Below are 23,933 nucleotides of genomic sequence, written 5' to 3'. Positions count from 1 at the left end.
ACTTACCATGGGGCCCACCACCTGCTGTAAGCAGACAGCCTAGGCAGAAGTGAAACAAGTCACCAGGTGTATTGATGGGTTAATTCTGGAGTGTGCAGTGTGCTTGCTGAAGGAATTAAGGAATGAACGCAGCTACCCCCTCCCTTCTCTCACTCAGTTTGTTCCATGGTATCTCTTTGCAGCCAATAGATTTCAGGACACTGATATAAGGGACCTTCCTCTCTCCTATGTAGATGCTTTAATCAGCCATTCCTTTGATCATGGTTTAGCAATTCAAATCGCCCTACTGCATAAACAATCCCCTTTTGCGTATAAACAGAACTGCTGCACGCTGACAGGCAGGAGATGCTCATCTCTGCCTAGGCTCCCTTGAGAACCAAAGAGAATAAATTGAATTTATTTTAGCGAGAGCTGGAGATCCAGGGAAGGTCAGTATCTCTGTAATCTATCATCCGTCTCCATGGGGACAGAGGCAATCCAGCCCTCTCCAGTGCAGAGGCTTTCATCATTAGATGCTGCTTTACAAAACTCATTATCTCGGTGTGAAGCAGGAATGAATGCGAGAGTGAGCACATGCAGACTGCGCTTCCTTCACTGATCAGAAACTACATGCCTGTCGGTATCCTGTTAGACCCGCAGCATGCAGATTGAAGGCCAGATGTGTCTCCCCCCCTCGCCCCCCCATCAGTGATATAGCCATACTTTAACAGCTACTTGACGATCCATATCCAGTTAACACCACTGACCCGTATTGCAATAGTGTCCCAATCAAAGTCAGTCCCCCATTACGCTAGGTGCTGTACACCACTGTATACCTGGAGAGCCCAACTTCAGCTGCAGACATGCCCTCCCCATTCTTGAGCTGGCCACAGATTAAAGGTCAACTGCCAGGTCTTGGTTATTGTGGAGTTCGTTTTTATAAAAGAAATCTAGCTCAAGTTGGCTGCAGGGTCGCTGAAAGTGTCCCATGACAAGAGGGGTTCACGTAGTGCTGGGAACTGTAAGGGAAAGGGGGACTGAAAAGCCTAGTCAAAGCAGTGGAATAAAAAAAGGTAATTTAGAGCCTCTTCCTTCTCTCATCCTTTAGGGGAACTATTTTCACAGTGGAAGGATACGTGGCATAGCACCACCATTTAAAAAAAATTAAACAAAATGTAAATGTAGCGAGTCACTCAGTGTGTATTAGCAGGTTACAGGTGCTGACGGTACTCAACCCTTCAACGCATCCGCAGCATACGGCAATACCCTACAAGTGTATGCTCCGGGATGGGGTGTTTATCAAAGGGACCCTCTCCCCCTTCATTAGTCTAGAGCATATTTTAGGGGCCTGTAGGGTATCAGTGCGTGCACACGCACAGGCAGATTTCTTCCAGGCTGAGCTGACTGATCTTTGCTTTAAAAACTAAACTCACCAAGCACCCTTTAAGCAGCTGCAATGCTTGAATACCTGGGAGCCGAGTGACAGTCGGCAGCTCTTGTGGCAGTGGCCAGTTTTCCTCTCACACGACATGGCAGCAGTCATTGGTGCTGCATGACGAAGATTACCAGCCCCCTCCCCACGTACCCCGCTCATGACAGCGGAGAATCCTGACAGCTGCAGGAGCGCCCCCAGCCTTCGCTTTGCCCAGCACAAAGTGCAGCAGGCCCTACCCTTGAAAGAGGAGCTATTCCTTTCAATGGGAGATCAGCACTTAAAGGAACAGAGGGAATGCTTTGAAGAGCATGCGCAGTACAATGTATTTGGGAGCACTCCCCTCAGGTCAGGCTGCAGAGAATTATTTAACTAAAAACAATGGTAGCAGATTATGTCACCGAGTGACTGGAAAACAGGGCTCCCCGGTTCAACACTTGCAGTACAGGAGTCAGAAAGGCAGATAAACACCTTCCCCACGCCATCTACAGTGGAGAGAAAGCACTAACGCTTCAGGAAGTGCAGGCGCAGTAGGTCTCTGCAGAAGAGAGTGAAGTTGATAGCCACAGTACCAGAGCCCTCGTGTGCGAGCGCTGTTTGAAACAGTGGAAAGAGCTTGGCACAAAGAGCCTCTAGCTTAGCAGGGCCATTCCTTCCATGCTTTTCAAAAGGTCAGTTTTTAAAGGCACTGAGGAATTCAGCTCCATGGTACCAGCTGCTGCTCCCAATCTGGAGGAGTTCCCGTGCCTGCCTTTGTGGGGTTTCACCTCAGAAAGAGAGAGCAATGGTACAGCAGGCATGCGAAGGGGTAGTGAGCAGTCAGTGTAGGCAAGCTTTTTCTTTTTAAAGCTAGCTACTCTTCGCAAATCTAACAGACGCCAAAGAGACTGCAACAAGGGCTCACTGGAGCACTTTGGTTTGATTGTTTGGTAACGGAGAGCACAATAGGAAGCACTTCGGGAAACCCTTCAAAAGGTTACAAACATGCTGGCTTCTACGCAAAAGAATAAATAGACAAATCAGACCTCAAGAAACATAACATGCAAAAACCAGTCGGAGAACACTTCAATCTCCCTGGACACACAACAGACCTAAAGGTGGCAATTCTTCAACAAAAAAAACCTTCAAAAAACAGACTCCAACGAGAAACTGCAGAACTGGAATTCATTTGCAAACTGGACACCATCAAATTAGGCCTGAACAAAGATTGGGAGTGGATGGGTCATTACAAGAACTAAAAACTAATTTCCCCATGCTAATTTTCCCCTACTGTTACTCACACCTTCTTGTTAACTGTTTGAAATGGGCCACCCTGATTACCACTACAAAAGTGATACTTCCCCTTTTGATAATAGCCCACTTTAATTGAATTGTCTCGTTAGAATCGGTAAGGCAACTCCCATCTTTTCATGTACTATGTATATATATCTTCCTCCTGTATTTTCCACTCCATGCATCTGATGAAATGGGTTCAATCCCACGAAACCTTATGCCCAAATAAATTTGTTTGTCTCTAAGGTGCCACAAGTACTCCTCGTTTTTTATGCTGGCTTCTGTATAGCGAACAGTTGTCTTGTAAAACATACATAACCCTGTCAAAAGGAAAGAAAGGCCCTTCAGGAATTTAATCTCCTACAGTCTCCACTGGGATACAAGAGCAGCAACAGGGGTGGGAAACAATCAAAGCTCTATGAGAATAGTAGGCCGGGGAGCCATATAATTTGCGCCAGCTGGGGGAATTGAGAGGGAAACAAGGCTAAGTATTAGCAGCACTGGACACCTCTTAGGGCAGCCAGGTTTTGCTCTCATGGGCAGCAGTTACACCCAGCTTTGTGAACGGCTACGGCCTACAACTAAAACGCACCCAACACTGTTCCCACCCACACGTGGGGTGAGAGTCTGTGCCGTGTCTCGGGGGGGGGGAGAGTAGGAAGCTGAGGGATCTTTAAGACACCATTGCACCTATCTGAGCTGGGCTGGAGCAGCCTCCTGGTGCTGTCTGGAATCTCCCCAGCCCAGCCAGGAATGGGGCCTTTAGGGTCCTTTGCATGGCATCAAAGGACTGGAGCGAGGGTGAGGATCTCACTCTTGGGGTTTCTCAAAGCTTATAGAGGGACAGAGGAGGTCAGTTGGCTTACCTGAGTTCACACAGCAAGCTGGTGTCAGAGCCAGGATTCAAACTCAGGAGTTTCTGGCTCCCAGTACCATGCTCAGACCTCTCTAGCCCAACACTGGGGCAAGACTCTTTACTTCAGCCACCAAGAATTCAGTGCCACTGTTGCAAGCTGCACGCATGCACGCACACACTCCCCAGGACATGGTTTACAAAGTACCAAACCTTTTCCAAGTGACATTAACTCAAGCAGCAGGAAGAGCTATTTGGGCCCGAATTAATGAAACAAGTGCGATGGTTGCATTTGTTTTGTTTTAATGTAGATGTAGACCTTATTTACATTTTGAATCATGCTCATTTCAAAAGAGAGCCCATTTCCAGTCTCTCAACAGCTGTCTAAGCACAGGGCTAGTAGCCAATAGTTCTGCTGTGAACACTTGCCTTACGCAGAAGAGTCTCAAGCGAGGGCTGAGCCCGAGAGGCAATGGACTTGCCCCCTCTTGCTGGAGCAGGCTTAGGAACGTTGGGTTGGCCCTCAAGCCAAGCATGAGCATAAAGCCAAGCCAAGCATGTTTTATGAACCAAGCTGGTTTCTCCTCACCATTTCTCATTTTTATGCATTGCATTAAAATCCCTCAGGGCCAATCTGCATACTAAGGGGACTTAACAAGTAGAGAGCGTAACAGCTCCCAATCAATCATTATGGTCTTTCCTGTAAGTGATACGCAGCTTAGAGGAGTGTCCTTTAAACCCATCCAGATTCCATCTCTAATAAAAAATAATCTGCCATTAAAGGAAATTAAACACAAAGACTAAAAATCTTAACCTTTTGTCAACCAAATGAATGAACTGCTCCTCTTCGGTCTCCCAACTGTCCATGGTAATGCGTTATCCACAGGAACATTCTGTCAAGATACACAGCTGTTGCCTTCATGTTCACCTGCCTGACCTTCCCCCAATTCCTTTCCATGGTTTCTAATCCACCCATGCTCATGTCTCCCATATGGCTCTGTCACAGCTTGTGCCCTGCCTTCTCCTGATCTGTACAATCCTTCTGCTTCACTCTCCCCTGAAAAGTCCATCCCCCCAACCCAGGTTCATACCCTACATACAAGTCCTCTGAGCACCTCTGGAGAAAGTCCTGTGACCACACTTCCTCCACTATAAATTTATTCTCCTTAAGTTCTGCCACATTCCTTACTGTGTTTGTCTTCACTGTTTCCCATAAGCCCGACAACTTGATCCCTACTAAAGCCCTCCCTGAGTAAGCTTTACCCAAGGACACCAGAGAGACATTCAACAACCTCAGCTGTGACTTCCCTCTTCCCACTCTGGCATACTCATCACCTTCTTCCAGGTCACCCACAAAGCTTCTCACTTGTTCTTGAATCCCTTTCCCTCATTCCCTTCCTTTCTCTGTGTATTCTCTCCTTCTCCAGCTCAATTCAGTTTATGAGGAATCCAGTAAACTTCATGACTAAACCAATCAGGTTTTTTTGCACAGAGGAAGGCTTGTACAGAAGCAAAACTGGACCCAGTAGTTCACAAGGCAAAAAAGCACAAACAGTTTATTTACAAGGGGCATTTCTAAGCCTAATGCTGGAGACAACCATCTTATTAAAAAGTAATGCTATTTCTTACGCTAGCTATACAGAAACCCTATTTACAATCACTATTTAAGCGGGTTGGGAAATTATCAGAAAAAATACCCTGAGGATTAACATTACTTTTTAGCAATATGAGACACCTTATCCAGGGCATCTTCAAAGCACCTGATAATATTCACTATGCTCCTGTCCAACAGGTAAGCATCACACCTGTGTTACAGAAGAAGAGGTTCTTCCACTGCGGTCACAGGTAAATGGCCTGACTCCCTTTCAGCGGAACAAATTGTGCAAGTGACTTGCCAAACACCACACAGCAAATGGCTGTATGAGTCTCCCCTCGATCCCAACCCTGTGCTCAACCCACTACAGCTAGTTCTTTCAAGGACTGTTCTAGACCATTACTGGACAAGTTTGGGAATAGTCACTTTCATAGGGCTCTTGCATTGCTCCTACTGTTCCCACTGCCCACCGAGCGAGCTCCCTCCAGCAGCAGGCCCAGAAATGCCAATTACAATAAAAAACTTCTGGAAAACCCACACTTCAGACTTGATTCCTGGTAACATGTGCTTCTTACCTCGTGAACTTCTCCAGGCTGTGACACACAAACCGTTCAATGCTGCACATGGACCCTAACATGCACAAAAATCTGAATTCTATGGCAGGAGCCCAGCCCCTCACCTTACCCCTTTTTCCCAAATGGAACAGAACAACTCCATTCCTCCATCAGAGAATAGAAGTCACAAATCATTTTTTCCCCTGGCTTGTTTAGCAGCTGTCCCTAAAACAAGCATGCTTGCACGAGTGCAGAATTTTGATACAGGACCATGATATGTATATGGAAATCTCCCCTCAGCCTGCTTTTATTACAGAATCTCTGGAAATCCTCTCTTGCCAGGCAGAACCGGAATGTTACTGAACAGGCCTACTTCCCAACTGCAGGTTTTATTGATAAACATGAAACGTACCACTTCTGTGACTGACATAAAGAGCATGAACTGGGGAGAGGCTCTGCTATTACAGGATTTTCCTAGTGTTCAGCTACAGGACTGAGAGCCAGGAGATCACGTCCCTAGTCCTTGCTTCATTTTCCTCGTCTGTACAGTAGGGATAACCATCTGATTCAGTGCGGGCAAGGCTCAGCCTAAACTCCATGTCTGAAGTGCTTTGAGCTCCTCCAAAGGAAGTGACAGGCAAGTCCAAAGGGCGAGCACTGGAACACCTGAGCAGCATCCCCTTCACATCAAAGCCAACAATGCAATACAAACATTTCCTGGGGTGAGAACACTGGTACAGATAGGTGTGTGTGTAGGGGGGGTGCATACACACACCAGTGGTGTTCTGACTATGGGAATACAAGCCACTGATGACAGCACCTTCTAAACAGCAGCTTTACTCTTCAATCATCTTGACAACTGAAATGCTGTCTTTTTTCTTTCCCCCAGCCACAGGGGAGTAAGCATTATTATTTAGACTGTGGTAGTGCTCCCAGCTTGTTAGCTACTTTCTAAACAGTGGAAAATAGACAGTATGCTACAGGGCAGGGTTCAAGAAGATGCTAATCTGTGATCCCTTAGCAATGAGTCACTAATTGTGCACCTGACCTGCCTATGGAAGTACAAGCTTTTGAAGAGAGGGTCTGCTTCAGTCTCGCTTGATGTATTGCATTGTAATTAGACAGCCTGTAAATCTTCAGGTGTCTCATTAAAAGGAAGAGCACAAAGTCAAAGACCACGTTGTGCCAAGACAGCCTCCCCTTGCTGCTTAGTGACTCCAAAGTGAAATGGCAAAAGCGAAGCTGCTGAAATCTGCCAGAATTTCTCCTCCAACAGGGCACTCTGCAAGCACTTAACTACCCAGTTTTCACATGCTGCGTCTTACGCACAGTCTGGCCTCATTCCATCCTCCCTCTCCAGCCAATGAAAAGCCTAAGGCAAAAGGAGTTCTGCGTCGGACATGTAGCCTCATCCAGACAGCAGAACAGTTTAATGAGTCCCAGCTGCTCAGCTAAATTCACACTAATATGAGCTCTGCTTCTGTTAGCAAGCCTGCACTCCAAAGACAGGCCCTGGATGGCAGGACAGACCTGGTATAGGGAATGCTAACTATTAAAATAGCAAATGAGGAACCTCATCATAATTTTGCCAGATTGAACAGGATCCAGGAAACAGAAAAGATAGCCTGGTCCAGTCATTACAGGAGTCAAAGCAACCCCCTTGCCTTTAATCTTCATTTGAGAGGGCACAGGTGGATCTGCATTGTCCAGAATCTCTACTACCGATTCACTTTCTGCAGAGTATTACTTGGCTGCTTGACTAGTTCTCTACCCAAGATGCTAGACATTTGCTAACTCACTGACCAGCATGAATAGTAACAGAGCAATGCCCACCTTCGATCCGAGGTCTCTGCACAGCCGCTAGAATTACCACCTTATGTCACTTTTCTTTGAGAGACATGATAAACCCTGCTGGTGAAATAATTTCCATTAAATTTTATGATGGAAACTTGACAGACTTTATGAACTTAGCACTGGGAAAAGATGTTGGATGACTGCCCTGGAAACCTCTATTTATCCTTAGCACAAATACAGAACAGGTGGCAGCCAAAGCAAGCTTCCTCCAAACCATTCCGCCAGCATGTTGCAATTCGGACCTGGAAGGAGCTCCCCTAGGGATGACGGGAATTCAGACTCCATGAGCCTTGCTAAGACAGCCAAAGCGGAAAATTATTGCTGACCACAGAGGCGTTTGTGATCTGTTGTGGGTTTTTTGGTGATCAGTTTGCTGGGAATTGAACAGAGGATAGCAGACTCATCCCACATAGACCACAATGCTACACAGATTGCTGTATCTGAAGTCTATAGCTGCTTTTTGCATGCCTATTGCTGGACAGCTCCGCAACTCCAGGAAAGCTGGTGAGTACCCAAAGAAGAGCATCTCAAGGTGGTTGGAAAGTGCAAATTCTGTTCTGGAGGAAGGCGGTGTGTGATGTCATCTGAAATCCCAACCCTGCCACCTCCAAAGGCCCAGACATTGAGGCTCTCTGTTCCAGCTGGAGCTGCGCTGCCTCCCACTCTCATCACAGAGTGGATGGAAGCACTTTCACTTCCCCGCTGCACACTCAGAACTGAGCACATCTACCATGTCCCTTCTGGACAGCAAAAGGGGCCCTACACAGACTCCCCACATGGCATCACAACCTGACTCTAGAAGGCCAGCCACGCTTCGGTAACAAATCGAAGTACTTGGCGTAACCCACCAGTTTCTAGTGCAGCAGCATCAATTACACGCCTCACAAGAGGATCTGAAGCTCTGAGCTCTGCCATCTGAGCTCCTATTTGCTGCTGCTGCCAGACTTGTAAAAACTGTTCAATTGCAGGGTCGAACAGCATCTTAAAGGGCAGCATTCTGAACGTAATGGAAGTAGCTGAATTTGGAAAGATTGGATAAAGGGAAGCTATTTCAGGGAGCGTGACAATACTGCAATTCAGTTCAGAAGGAAATAGCTTGCCCCAGCCTCCGTCTGAGGTTAGTGCCATGAAAGCTACACTTTCCAGCAGGCTATGGAAGCTTCATATTTAGCCTCATGCAATCACGCTTCACCTGTGCAGTCCGGGTGTGCAAACCCATCCAAGCATGGAACTGGAGGCCAAGAACTCTGAGTCCTTAAGTCTGGCTCTGATACGGATGCCCTCTGTGTTCTCAGGGAAGTCACAGTGCCCCCTTGGCCTCTGTTCCCCATCTTCAAATGGGAATAGTGGTATATACCTGCTTCTTAGGAGAGTGGGGAGGTTTTGCACTTGGAGAATAGAAGTACTAAGTATTACTACACCTTGCTTGACAGAATAAAATCAGCCTCACCCTTGTTAATGGGCTAATTGGCAGCTTGTCCTAGAAACAAATACACATTTTGATCAGTCAAAATGTAGTACAACAGTTATGCACTTCATGGCTTTTCACCGAAAACCTTCACTGCTTAGAACACAGAGGGCAGCACTACCTGCCATTTTACAGATGGAGAAAAAGAAACGGAGAGGCTAAGGACTTGATTTTTACAAGTGCTGAACACTCATGTCTCCAACTAAAGGCAGCTAGAGGCTCGGCACCTCTGAAAAATCAGGCCTCAAATGATTTACTGCAACAAACCAGTGGCAGTGTCATGACAAGAACCCAAAAGCTCTGGTGCCTACGTCCCTGCTCTAATCACTAGGACACACTCCTCCTCCATATTTTCTACATCCTGCTTTCCCCTCAACCACTTGTTTTCCTAGTGCATATCTAGAAGTGCTGGTACAGAGAGTCTGAAGGTATTAAAAGTTTGCCACCAACAATCTGAAGTTCATGCCACCCATCGCACAGAGTGGATTTTGCCAAGCAAAGTAGGTGGACCAAAACTGGCAGTTCAGAGAATACTTACTTTCAATTCATTAGTAGCTCGGGGGCCAATAAGCATTAAAAATGCCATTAAAGCAGCAGTACATTTTTTCCTTCCCTCAATGAAATTGCCTGAAGTTGACAACCATGACTAATTTCCTCCGTCACCACTAACAATCCCAATGTGTATGGGGAAAAAAAAATGAAGCAAAAATGAAATGGCTGCATGCTAATTTCAGATTTCTTACGGGGTTCTGTGTATTAGCCATTCTGCAATCAACGCTCTGTGAATAACCAGGGCTCTATTTTCTGCCCTCAACTAAATGTGTGTTTCCTTTCCTGTGTGCATCTTGAACTACAACTACAGACATCAACAGGGGAAGAAGCAGAGGAAAATAAAACACAGATCCGAAGGTTGATGAACTTGTGGCAAGATGGACAGAGAAATGCTTCTCCTACTGTCATGATTCTACCACAGGAACAGTATCCTCGACAATCACCATTTTCAGCAGGAGCTGTTGGGAGCTCAGCACGAGGCAGGATTGGGCCTCAGGACAGCACACCCAGCAATATAGGGTACCTGTGCTTCAGTAAGATAATACGGAGCACTCTACATCTTCAATTCACTGATCAATCTAATGCCTTGGGACAGAGTATGGCCTACAATAAATGTCCTGGTGAACAGCCCACAGATACTTCATAAGCAATCTTTATATAGGGATTCAACGTACATTGCAAGCTCTTTGGGGCCGGTCTAGTCCAATCTGTGTTTGTGAAGCACCTAGCACAGCGGGGTCACAGCCCAAGACTGTGGGCTCATAAATGCTACCATAATATAAATAAGAGGTCATGTCTTCACTGGTGTGTGGGTTGTTGGTAAAAAGAGTGTTTCCCTCACTAAGATCCTTCTCCTGCTCTCCCCGTTTCCAACACATGAGCTCCCATTACACAACTTGCTTCCCTGCAACACCACTCAATTTTCTGGATAAGGTTTATAAAACCCTCACTCAAGATGTTTGCTGTGGTGTTGCTTGATCCACCTTATCCAGTAGCTTGCACAAAGGCTCTTCCGGCCCAATGCTGTTGTACAACTATGCCCCAGTGCCATTCCACCGATCACGCTGAATGAGTCATGCCGCTCCCTCCAGGGGACAAACTACACACACCATCTAGGAGAAAAGCAAAATTCTTGACTCTCCAAGCTGCACTCTCAGAGCTCACTGGAGAGTTGTCAAAAAGATAACATTTCACAGCATGAATCGAGGCTCGCTCAGACACCTTTCTGAAGAGCAGTCGTGCAGCGTGAAAGGAGGATTCAATTCCACACATCTCCAAGGAGACTCATCCAGGCCACCACAATCAGTCTAGCGACCAAGTTCCTCTCCCTTTATTTCAAAGCCCTCCACTGACATCTGGTAGGAAGCGCCCTGTATTGCCGTTCAGCAAAAGTGTGTTCCTGACACATTAGCACTGGTGGGGAATGATAGATAATGCCATATAACCTGGCTAATCAACTCTTGGGCACCAGCTACGCTGTAAAATAAATGAAAACCATTTCAGGTGACAATGCTGCCATCCAGTTGTACATGGGGAAAACACCCTGCTCAGCTCCAGATTACTGCCTAATCTAGAAAATAGCTCTGACAGACCCCATCTGAGATCTCAGGCAAGAGGCAGAGTCCCACTGGCCTCCATCTTTAAATTGCTCCATCCACAGCAACCAGCAAAAAACAGTTACTTGAAATGGTTTACAAGACCACATATCGAAAACGGCTTCAGGACAGCAAATTTCACTATGCAGATGGGGACTTGGAGAGACTGAATCAAAGACAGAGACCTCATTATACTGAGTCCTTATCTACAATGGGGATTTGCCCCTATTACAGCCCTCAATGGCAAGTCTGCAGCATAACTGCCCCAGTACAAACCCACAGAGTAGATTGGCCAAAAACTGATTTGCATCAGTGAAGCTCACTCCTGATTGAAACCAGGACAAGCAGCACTAATGCAGATCAACACAAATACTGTTTTACTTGGCGTTTCCACTGATGCAGCTGTCCCAATGGCTGTAACTAGCTCAAATCCCCAATGTGGGCAATGTTTACTGCATGTCAAAGCAACAAAACCTTACACGCATATGGACTCGCCAGCAGATCACTCAGTGTAGGACTTTCTTGGAATGAACAAGTAACTCAAGTCTTTCCCACATTGCGCCCATAGAATGACAAGCTTCATAAAAAAAAATACAGAAAACGCTTTAGGACAGAGCTTCTCAGATCATGTTAAAAGGCTGGCAGTTGCCCAATGGGGTGCATGCTGAGCCAGGGAGTTACATGAGCTGAGCATGCAAAACAAACCTAGAATTCCCAGATTCAGGATGTCAGGGGTTGGCCATGCTCCAGAGTGATGCATGCTGATCTCAGGCATAGGGGAGGATAGTAGCGCTGTCTTCTAGCACCCAAGTAAACAGATTCTCAAAGCGAAGGAGAGTGGCTCCGTACAAGCCAGCTCTGGGTCTATCCGACCCTCTCTCAACAGCAGCGAGAGCTCTCTCCAAACAGTGCTGCCTGGAAACCTGGAATATGTATTCCAAAGCGAACAGAGCCTGGCAGACATTCAATAAACCTGTATTTCAGCTCTGCTCCATCAAGCCAGTGCCTCAGCTCTGCATTCTGCTCACACATACACGAAAGAGGAGGACAGGAAAAGACGAAGGCGCTTCTGTAATGAAGATCACTGCAGGCTAATCTGATTTGACACTAAATTACATTTAGTCAAATTAATGTCAGAACTCTGAATTATTTGCGAACACCCTGTTCTTTAATGCCCTCCAATTAAAAAATGAAGTCCTAGGAGCCCAAGGCACTACATGAGGAGAACAGATTTCTGCTTCTGACGCTGTCTCATTGAATCACGGTTAGGTGCTTTGTACACATTCTCCAGGAATCCAGGCCTGAGCAAAAAGACAAAAGAATCTTCATTTCATTAAGCTAACTTTCTTCACAAGATCTTAATATAGTTGCACTGAAAAAAATACAGCCACAATACAAATGTGCAACGACCAGGGAACGGGAGATGTACCCCACTGGCGCAGACTGTTAACCTGTTAAGCTGTCTAGCTGCAAATACTCAGTACTTCAGGGGAAGGAAAAAGCCTTTAAAAATACCTGAAAAATATAAGGGACCTGGCCACTCATGCAGTGCTAGACATGGAGGTTAAGGAGGTGGAGATTCCTTCCTGACCCCCGTGATTAGCTTCTGCCCTGAAGCATGAGATTCGATTATTCCCTAGCATAGCTACAATTACAGGTCAAAAACCAACTGTCCGGCTCTTTAAATCGAGCCACACTATTTAACACTGAATGAACCACCAGGGGCTCTCTTATTTTTAATTTCTATGGGTGTTATTGATCTGGCCCACTACCTGGCTCCCCAAATTTGGGATGAGGCAATAGCTTGCCTGGAAGCTCCGAGTTTAGGCAGCTGTTAAGTTCTTCCATTTGGAAATCAGTGGGGCTGGTGATTGTTGGATGTGCTCATGGGTTTGATTCATTAATAGTATAATAAGAATGCTGCTTGGCATGCAAGTCTGCCTGGCATTCTATCCTATTTGCAAAAGCTACATTTGCTAGGGCAAGGTCAGCACGATACAACTGAGTTATGTTTAACTAGCAACTGCAATTAGGTTGGATTTATCCATCACACAAATTAAAAAAACAACCACGCTATTTTCTCTCTAAGGAAAACATTCCAGTGGGTTAGAAATCTAGGAAGCAGAAGTTAAAACGGCAAGCTACGTTTTATTTTTTAAAAATCCTTCCCTAGAAAAGCAATCTGCTCACCAAATCAAAGCCCTATACTAAAAGGAAATGTCACAATTCAACTGCCCCCAGCCAGAAATGCAGCAATGAAGGCAAGCACAGTGGTTAGGGAAGGGGTGACGGAGGGAAGGCCTTCCCCTTGGACTAAATGACTCATGCTGAAGAGTAATAAGACGAATGATCAGTGAACATCTTTTATAGCATTGTTCAGAATTATTGAAATAGAGCTATTATAAGAACATTCCCTAGGAAGAGGAATAAGGGATCTTCTCCAGAGACATAACTGTGCTTCAGTTTAGTGGCTGTATCATAGCATTTAAGGGAGAACTCGGGCCTCATTCTGGAAAACTAGGCCAAAAGCCATTTCTGAACCTTTCCCCCGCTCCTCCTAGGACCACAGATTAAGTGCAGCCTGAAATAAGTGGCATGAGATTGCTCTTTTCAGGTCCACCTCTAGTAGAAAGCAGCCCAGGAAAAATATTGATGGTTGCAATCCCGAACAAAAAGGACTACGTTGCTAAACGTGCCATGTATGTTACAAATGCCCTGTTGGATTAAACCCCAAATAGCTATCGAAGTCTAGTTTAATTATTCAAGAAGTTTCCTTTGTGCATTTCACTATAAAACTAGTCAGTTTCACTTGAAGGTTTTTGAAATGCCACAAGGTTTGGGTTGCAAGCAGCAGGGCAATATTTAAACAAACAAAATTAACACGGGAATTCAAATATTGAGACCATTTTGGGACAGACGTGACACGCCAATGGGCTCAATCCTACAAATCTTCATATGCAGAGGCAACATCCCATTAGGGATAGTGTTCCATACTATCCATGGCTGTGCCAAGGTCATGTTTAACTCCACTCATCACATCATCAATGCTTTCAGTCCCTCCCTCTCCTTCCTCAGTTTTTCTGGCTACCAGCAGAGAACAAGTTGACAAACTATCCCTAAACTTAAAGCAACAGTATTCCTGTGATAGGCATGAACATACAGAGTCTTCCTCCTATCGCAAGCAGGAACACAATTAGGATTATAAATGATAGGAGGCTATGCATTGTTTCCTAATAAGAGAAACAGCAACTGAGGCACTGGTGTGAAGAGAAACTTTGAGGAAGCTTTCAGGCTATCAGCACAGTGTTAAACACAGATCAAATTTGTGAGGTTCTACGCAGGAGTTTAAATAGTGCTCAGCTTCGGCAGTCAAATCTCAGATGAAAATTATATCCTAGGTTTATTTACCTACTAAACTGGGTTTAACTCTGCCACAGAGAGTTGGAGTTGCAATGATCACTTAAGCACATAATTTTACAGCAGTGGAAGCGTAGGCTTATGCCCAGAACAGAGCAGTGGCATCCGGACCGGTCTGAGTTTGCAGTCATAGAAAAAAAATCTCTTACAGGTGAGAAGAGCAATCATATGATTTCAAAGAAATTTGGAGCCCATTCCTAGATACTTTAGGATAAAAATGTTGAGATGGCTCAAAGAATGCCAGACCTCCATTACAGCTAACCTCTCCTTTGCCCGCACTCCCTGTCTCCTCCTCCCTTTCTCTCCCTATTCATGAGACAAGGTGGGTGAGGTAATATCTTTTATTGGACCAACTTCTGTTTGTGTGAGAGACACACAGAGCCCTTTCTCAGATCTGGGAAAGGTACTAAAAGGGTCACAGCTAAATAAGAGGTTGAACAAATATTTTAACTACTTATACTAAACTATGAGCTAAGGGACCATTAAAGGTGAATGGCCCATTAACTCCCCTTTAATCGTATGACAAAAAGCGGAATTAGTGGGTTACAGATTGCTGTAATAAGCCAGAAATCCAATGTCTTTATTAAGATCATGATTTTTAGTGACTAGCAAAATTATGAATTTAAGCTCATCTTTTGGAAGTGTTGTGCAGGTTTCCTTTGTGGATGAGGACTGAGAGGTCAGATACAGAGTGATCACATTGTGGAAAGTGTTCTTTCACAGGTAATAGGGAGTTTGCGTCTACCATTTTCCTGTGTGAGTTCATTCGAGAACATAGTGATTGTCTCGTTTCACCTGCATAGTTGTTATTGGGGCATTTAGTGCACTAGATGAGATGCACTACACAATGTGGCAAGCATGTGTAAGACGCATGAATCTTGAAAGGTGTGTTGTGGGGTGCATTGACCACTGTAGCATTTGAGATAGGTCTGCAGGTTATGCTTCTTTTCTTCTGGCAGGATCTGGTGTCGCTTTGAGTTGATGTGTCCTGGTCTGTGGGGAGCTTGCTTCTGATAATGAGCTTGGAGAGGCTGGGGGATAGGGGTTGTTTGAAGGCCAGAAGAGGGGGCTCAGGAAAGATTTTGAGTTTGGGTTGTAGTTATTTGACAATACCGTGTATGCGTTCCAATGCGCAGTGGTAGGTGACAACTAGGAGTATGCAGTTAGAAGAGGTTTTATTTCTGTATTTAAGCTGGTTCTGAGGACATCTGGGTGGCCTGATCCATGATGTGATCTTCTCTGGTGTGGTGTCTCTGGTGAAGATGATTTTGAGTATGTTACGGTGCATATCCCTGATTTCCTCCTTGGAGCACACTATGTGGTATCTGAGTGCATAGCTGTAGATAACAGATTTCTTGGTGTGTTGGGGGTGGTTACTGGATGTATGAAGGTAGGTGGGGTGATCCGTGGGTTTCTTGTATATAGTTGCCTGTAGGGTTCCGCTGCTGACACTGATCATGGTGTCCAAGAAGCTTATACTAGCGTGGGAGTGTTCCAAAGAGTTTAACGGACGGGTGGTGGTTGTTGAAATTGTGGTGGAAATCTATGAGGGAGTTTCAGTTGACTGTCTAGAGGATGAAATCATAACTGATGTATCTCAGGTATATCATTGGTTTCGTGGGGCATTTGTCCAGAAATTCTTCAAGGTGCCCATGAAGAGGTTGGCATATTAAGGAGCCATCCTAGAACCCATGGCTGACCCCATCATTTAGACAAAATGTTTTTTGTTGAACGTAAAATTGTTATGGGTGAGGAAGAAACGGATGAGTTTGGTGATGTGTTTTGGGTGAATATCTGAGGGTTGTCCATTCTCTTGTAAATATTTGAGACAGGCAGCTATGCCGTGATTGTGAGGGATGTTGGTGGGTAGGGAAGTGACATCCACGGTGGCAAGAATGGTGTTCTGAGTCTGGTTGTTAATGTTGCGGGGTTTGTGAGGAAGTCTGTTGTGTTGTGGACGAAGCTGGCCCTTTGCGCACCGAGTGGTTTGAGGATGGTTTCCATGAGTCTTGATGTACCTTCAGTAAGAGTGCTGTGGCCAGCATATGATGGTTCTGCCAGCGTTCCCTTGTTTGTGCATCTCAGGAAGCATGTAGAAGATCTCTGAGGCGAGTTCATGGGGAAATGAGTTTGTAGCGTTTCTCTTGGAGTTGTTTGGGCAAAGATTTGATGATATCCTTAAACTCCTGGTAGTGACCAAACCAGCAGAAAAAGGGAACGCCATCATAGTCCTCAACCACGAAAACAACGTTAGCGAGGCCAACCGACAACTCTCGACACCACCTACTATAAAGAACTCTACGACGAACCCAGAGCACAATTCTCCTAGGTATTTAAGGGTACCTTGGTCTCTCTAATATCCTGGGACTGACACAGCTACAACACCACCACTGCATTCATCTCGCTATTCATGTCTGTCTTCTATTTTATTACTGGTACCCCCATCTTAACACGTTAGGTCAAGTATGGTCTGATCTTGCAGATTTGACAAGTTACAAAACTGCACAATTCTGTTGGAGAGCCCATGAAGCATGCAATATTTGGAAACATATACAAGCTGTAAGTCATTTACTCTTTTGTATGCGTCATTGCTGGTTTATGAAAATCAACAAATAATTAATCCCCAAAGAAATCTGTGTTCCTCCAGAAAAGCCCATTTCTTTCTGGATCCAAATAGTGTTCAGGCAGGGTGGATAAAAATCAATTATTTAATAAACAAAATCAATCAAAAAAATTTTTTTTAAGTTAAAATCAGATTTTTTTGATAAAATGCTTTGAGGAAAAAACCTATCTAAAGATAGTTTTAATTAAGATCCATTATAGCTCAAAGATATCATCATGGAATAGGGATTATAAATTCTAATTCTATAGTATGAGACAATATATTCATGTAATGTTTAAGAACGTTTTGTAAATGAGTTCCAATAGTTCATGGATTAGGGACCCAATCTTATGGGGTTCCAGGGTCTTCTATATAGATTAGTTAGGTTAATCTTTCTATTTACACTATGGGAATCAGTGCTCAGTCTAGAAGATACCATCAGAGATGCTTAGTTTTGCAGTTCTCAAACTGTGGATCTGTGTCTCCAGAGATAACATGCTTGTTAACAGCAAAAATGTTTTTAAATAAATAAATAATACAGAGAGGTGAGAAATAACAGACCTCAACCCCATTGTCCCTCTGCAAATTTGTGTACACAGACTCAATCCCTTACCTCTCTCTAAAAGTGCAAGTTTCAAAAAGTTCAATGAATAGAAGATTGTTGGGGGTGGAATAGATCTGGACAAGGAGAAGAAGACTGGAGATAAATGTGAGAAGGGACTAGAAACAAAAGTGAAATTGTTTGAGTGGCATATTCCAGAAGTCTTGAGGTCTGAGTGTAACCTTCATTGATTTGAGATCTACCATATGATTCTCTCACCAGAAGGGAAAACCTATAATGGCAGCAGGCCGTAAAGGAGACCCAGTTTGGGAATAAGAACCATTCAAGAAATATGTTTGCTGATGATGTTTTAAAGAAAGTCGCACCAGTGAACTGATAGAAGTCACTTAAGCACCTGGATTCAGAGACTGTTGAAGTGAAAATCTCACTTTTAACAGCAGTAGCATCTTCTGCCAGTGTAGAAAAAATATTTTCTTCCTTTGGACTAATTTGTTCCAAACTGAGAAATCGTTTGGGACCTGAAAAAGCAGGAAAGATGGTTTTTCTTTTCCAGATTATGAACAAACAGAAAAATGAAGGTGAAGACGACTGAGTTAGCTGCAGAAGCCAGTATTTTAAGTTTCTCACATTGACCTGGCTGACACAGTCGATTTAATTTTTGTTGTTGTTGAACTATTTCATTTAACTATTTTAGTTAACAATTTTAACAAAAACAAACCTGATTTTAAAAAATTTGAATGTTTAAATTCAAAAATTCATATGCTTGTTTTGTTAAATTATTATATGTTTACTGTTGAAGAAAAAAATCCTGAACACATAACATTGTTGTTTTAGTTAACTAAAACAATTCAAATGTCTGGTGATGTTCTCCTCCTAATACAGCATGGCAAGAAAATCCTCCAAATATTAATGATTAACCTGCTGAATTGGAGATAGTTCACCTCCCAATGCCTTCATAAATATCTGCTTCAATTAGATAAAATGAAATAACCAATCATTCATTTTCTGATATAGCTGTAAAACTAATCAGAAAAGTTTTCAAAATAAATCACTTAAATGTATAGTGTGTTCCTTCTAAAAATGAAACCTACATCTATCTCTGAGTTGTGAAGAATATGTATTAAGATTATAACAACCAACAAGAATGCACTTTTTATGTAGAAACCCATGATTAAATAGAGTCTTCCTGACTAATGATTTAAATCAAATCCACCCTGTGTTCAGGTGAGAGATTCACTATAATCCTATGCAGTAAGTGTCATATTTCACCAGCTCTCATCAAAGTGGGACTGAGCAGTGGCAGAAGCCAAGCAACCTCCTGACATAGAAAGCCTGGGTTTTACACATAGCTATAAGCAGAGGTTTTCCATTCCTAAACCAGAGCCTTAAAAGCAGAGCGACTGGGAGAAATCTCCGCTCCTCAGTTACAGTACATCACAGCTTTTCACTAAAATGGACTCCATCTTTTCTTTTTATTGGAAAACCTATAAAAGGTTCATGGCTCACATAACAGTTTATGTCACAAACTGTTGTCTCTTCATGATAAATCTGGGGAAAAAGCTCTCCAAAGACTCTTTTGGTATTCAATGCCACTCATTAAAAGGCGTAAGTGCACCTTGATAGGGGAAAACGTGCTGATCCCCAGACTAACTGATCACCTCCTTTCAGCTCACATTGATACTCCACTACATTGCTGGAGATATGATTTTCACAGAGCTGTTACTAGACTGCAGCAATACGGCTGATTGTACATCTGCAGACCAGAGAGGGAGGCTGGCTGTGGGTCACCTACTGATCTCTGGTCTTGTGAAAGCAACACGATTGCTATTCTTGGAAACTCCACAAAAACTCAATCCAAACTCCCTGAGCCCTCCTGCCTTCCCAGATTAGATCAGTAACATCTAATCTAAAAAATCTATTACATTCATGGAACACCTTTCTTCCCAAAATGATTAACATGCTACGTATTCAGAAATCATTTCACACCCATCCTCGGAGCGAAGCGAGTATCGAACCATGCTGCACAGTGGTTTAGAATGGCAAATTAAGAATACCTGATCCAACTGGATTTTAGGTGAACAGTAATTACCCAAACTGGTATGCAACTAGGACACCTGGGGACTAACTGCTCTTCTGAAAAGCATCACAGGAGTTTTGGCAGCCCAAGGTTTTCAGGACCCTGGTTTTGCATTTTATTCAAAAAAATCATCCCTGTCACAGCACAGTGGCTGCTGACACCACAGGGGGTGCTGGTTCAGTACTGATTTAAAGGGAAAGGTGTCACCTACTGAGATGCCAGCTCCTGCACTACCTGGATTTTCCCTGAAGGACTCCCATTGAAGTACTGACCCAGCCAACACTGCCTTGCATATGAGATCGCACCCTGAGGTATCCAGAGACCCTCTTTCCTAACTGCACATTGGTGACATTTAGGAGCCCTTTGTTTCCTCAAGTGATCTTACTGAGTTTTTACTTCTACTCATGCTTCCCATGGGAAGCCATTTGCAGCAATCAGGTCATCTTACCGTCATGGGCAGTGAACTCTGTTGTATAAATAACCCTTCTCCCTCAACCCCTAAATAACCTCCCTCAACTCCACACAACATTCACTGAAACTTACTGCAAATGGTTTTCCCTGCTCCAGAATACACTGCAACAGCTTTGTGTTCTCTTCCATATTGTAATGTTTCATTTTGCTCAAACGAACTAATACTGCCAAATGAAATTGTACAAGCACACATTGGATTTACTTCCTGACACCCCAAAACAGGCTGTAGTTTTGTTAGAATATTTTTTAAAATTCTGCTTTAAACCAGGACTGTAAACTGAACACCTTTCAAAGAGAAATTAGACTAAATAGATGCTCTGGGACGCTATAACCATATGACAGATTGGCAGCAGTTACACATGTAACTGTTTGTTCTTGTGATGTTTTCTTGCTTACCCAACGTTTAAGAGCCTGTTATTTGCTCACAAATGGGCCACCTGGGGATTAAGGCATCCAGGGAAACATTCTTTGCATACTGAAAACAAAACTGCAACATGATCTACTTTGGATAATGTGATGCAGCATCTAATATAAGCAACAAGAACATTTCAATATCAAAAGATGCCAACTTTTTAATTTTTGTTACTAAAACTTAATTAGCCTTATAGCCCATCTGGCAATTTGTAAGCCATTACCCAGCATTCTTTGCTACTCTTTACACTGAATATTTCGAGGCTCACTTCTGAGGCTCTAATCAGGATTAATCCTCACATAAAAACGGCTTAAGAACTCCAGGAAAAAAAAAATCCCTCTTCAGTTAGAAACATTCTTCATTAGAGCTGAAAAAATTAGGCTGTTAATAAAGGAAACATTCAGTCATGGAGAAAAGTCATGTACAGGCTGATTCTGTGGGGGCTAACGAATACATCAGAAACCTTTGATAACTCCATTGCCTTAGACTTCCAAACACTAACATCTACCACCTCTTTAATAATTCAATCTGATTTAGTGCAAATCCATCACTGAAAAAATACTCCTAAATATGAGTCCCTCATATGTACAGCGCCTGACGGCTTTGCGCTATGAATGAGCATCAGGAAAACAAATTGGAACAAGAAGTGGAGAAGAATTTTAAGGCCTGTACATTCCTATTGTACTTACTGTACCAGCTTCAAGCTCCAATCAGTCAAAGGAAAGGCAACCCAGCCCTAACATGGATCCCACTAATTGCTCACTGGTAACGAGGGACGAGTAATGAAGGAACACCAGTAGCTAGGGTTTAAATTCAATTCTTTGCTACCTTATGCTGGGCTGAGTTCTAGAGAGCGAAGGGCTCTAGTCATTCAAGACAGGCACAACGGCAGTAAGAGTTTCCCCTTATGTGCCCAACCCTGACCTCAAGGAATCCCCTCTGGGGGACAAGAGGATAGTTCACTTCCATGCCCACTCAACATTTGCCCTTTGTACAAAGACTAGCACCACAGTGTCAACTAGTGCTACGCCTGATAGCCATGGTATGGGGACATAGGCACCTGTGCACTAGGGCCTAGACTGAGGCTCAGCCACCCATTTCACAAAAGCCAAACCACCATCAAATTATCTGAACAGGGGGCCCATTACCATCTCCAGAGCAACCACACAACGAGGCACTAGCAACAATAAAAGAAAGAAGGGCAGAGATGCTAGCATCCCAAGACTGCAAGAACAGTAAGTCTTACGGCCCACAAGAGGTATGTATTTTACACATGAGTAAAGCAGCCCAGAGGGGGTCAATCAAGTTGCCCCATCTCGCATTGATGTCAAATCTTTGGACGGAGCCTATTGAGCCCCAGCCTGGTTCTCACCACTAGGCACACTGCTAATGTGAACACTACCTGAAACACAGGAGCACCCAATGCTTCAGGCAGCTGAAGGGTTAATGGACACAGCTTCTTCAAACCACAGAGTCCTGGTGAAACTGGCAAAGGCTGATAATTCTTCTATCTATGCACTGTTGCCTGGTGGAGCTGTTCAAGGTACTGCAGACAGCCTACAATGGGACAGTTTCATTTACACAGGACAGCCAAGCAGCACAAAAAGGTCAGAGTAAGAGTAAAATTAATTAAATAAACTCTAATTATAACCTTCACAGAAAGGCAGAGGGGAAAATCTTACACGGGGGCAAAAATAGAAAGATGCTAAAGACAAGAGTGATCTACGGTCATAGGAAGAGACCTACATAAGAGGGGCTGAGATAAAATGTCCACCTGGATACAGATATATAGAGAGAGAGTGCGCACGAGCTGTGGCCAGTGCAGATGCTCTGTTGAAGATGTATGAGCTACAGTAAAATCTGACACCATCTTAGAGCTGCATTGGCTCTGCAGAGCTAACCGGAGGCAAAGGGAATGAAAGTCATTTGCCACAGAAGCAAAGAGACCTGACTGAATACTCAACAGGAAGCAAATTTGCTGGGTAAGAGTGCTATATTTACAGTATACAAGTGCGCCTTCCAGGCCCCATGTCATTCACAGGAATGTTTATCCTGTGGTCCAGGCTACAGCCCAACCAGATAATTATCTTCTGCCTCACTAAACTCTCCAGTTGAAACCACAGGGAAGGCGAGTCTTCCCAACTCTTCCCCCTCACCTCCCAAAGTACCTCATGCAGCACTGAACGGCTGCTGTGTTCCAGGCTCACAAGTGGGTGAAAAGCTTCACTCAGACCACAAACACGATTAATTCCCTCACATGCACAGCGCTTTGGAATCTGCCTTTGTCAAACTCACTGTAGTAATCTAGCACCCCAGTATTGTACACCACTTTCATCTGCACAAAAGCAGTTCTGAGAGCACCAGCAACTCCCTCCCAGCAACAGAAGACTGAACTAGCTCCGACTTTCTGAACAGTGCGCACCATTTTAGAAGTCCTCCATTTGCAAAAACATTATTGTACTTGTTGTCTTTCACAGTCCACAGTTCCCTTTGGAACACCCTTTCTTCCAGCAAAGCCGCTGCGTTTCTCTTAATCAAATCAAGAGCAGACCAGAACCATGCAATTATAAGTAGCGAGTTCCACCTCCATGAGAACACTCCCGGCTACCACAGAGTGGAGGCATTGATGCTGATGTTACCTTGGCATTAGCCACACATTTAATGCTATAGCACTGTACTCTGGATGTGGCAATACTAACTTTAGATATACAGGTGATTTAAAGGTGAACTGCAAAGCAAGGAAAGTTGTATTATGCCCTTTATTTCACTTTAAAAAACCTGTTTTCCTTTCTCCCCCCCCCCCCCCCCTCTTTCTTAGCAGTAGAGGCATCATGTCTCAACTTGGCTGATTTTGCAGGTGGACTGGAGCGGGATGACGACATTAAAGTGGACTGAAGCCCGAGCTGCAGTTCTCTCCACACTCAGAATAGACTTTAACTTGGCTTCGCTTCCATCTTCAACTATTAAAATGGGTTTAAATTACACTAACAAGGTTTAGCAAAGCCAAGAAGATGGAGCGACAACATCCTCTCCTGACATGCCCTGAGGAAAGCAGCAGCTTGGGAGGTCACTACTTAGATTTTAAGCTCTCTGGGGCAGGGACTGTTTTTACAAAGGGCTCCTGACCCATGACTAGGGCTCCTACGCACAAAGGCAATACATATAATAATTGACCCTCATTTTCCAGTCCTCCAGCAAAGCCAGAGAAGCCAAGCCTGGATATCCCTGAGGGCTAACTC

General features: G+C 44.1%; 1 protein-coding gene across 24 annotated transcripts in view; it reads right to left on the bottom strand.

Annotated features, from left to right (window-relative positions):
• ANKS1A (ankyrin repeat and sterile alpha motif domain containing 1A) overlaps positions 1-23,933 on the bottom strand; it is a 163,217-nt gene that overhangs the window by 21,522 nt on the left and 117,762 nt on the right. The window lies entirely within an intron of this gene.

This window comes from Chrysemys picta, chromosome 4, assembly GCF_011386835.1.
Source record: "Chrysemys picta bellii isolate R12L10 chromosome 4, ASM1138683v2, whole genome shotgun sequence".
In the NCBI taxonomy this organism is placed as follows: domain Eukaryota; kingdom Metazoa; phylum Chordata; order Testudines; family Emydidae; genus Chrysemys; species Chrysemys picta.
This window is presented reverse-complemented; position numbering and strand designations above follow the sequence as displayed.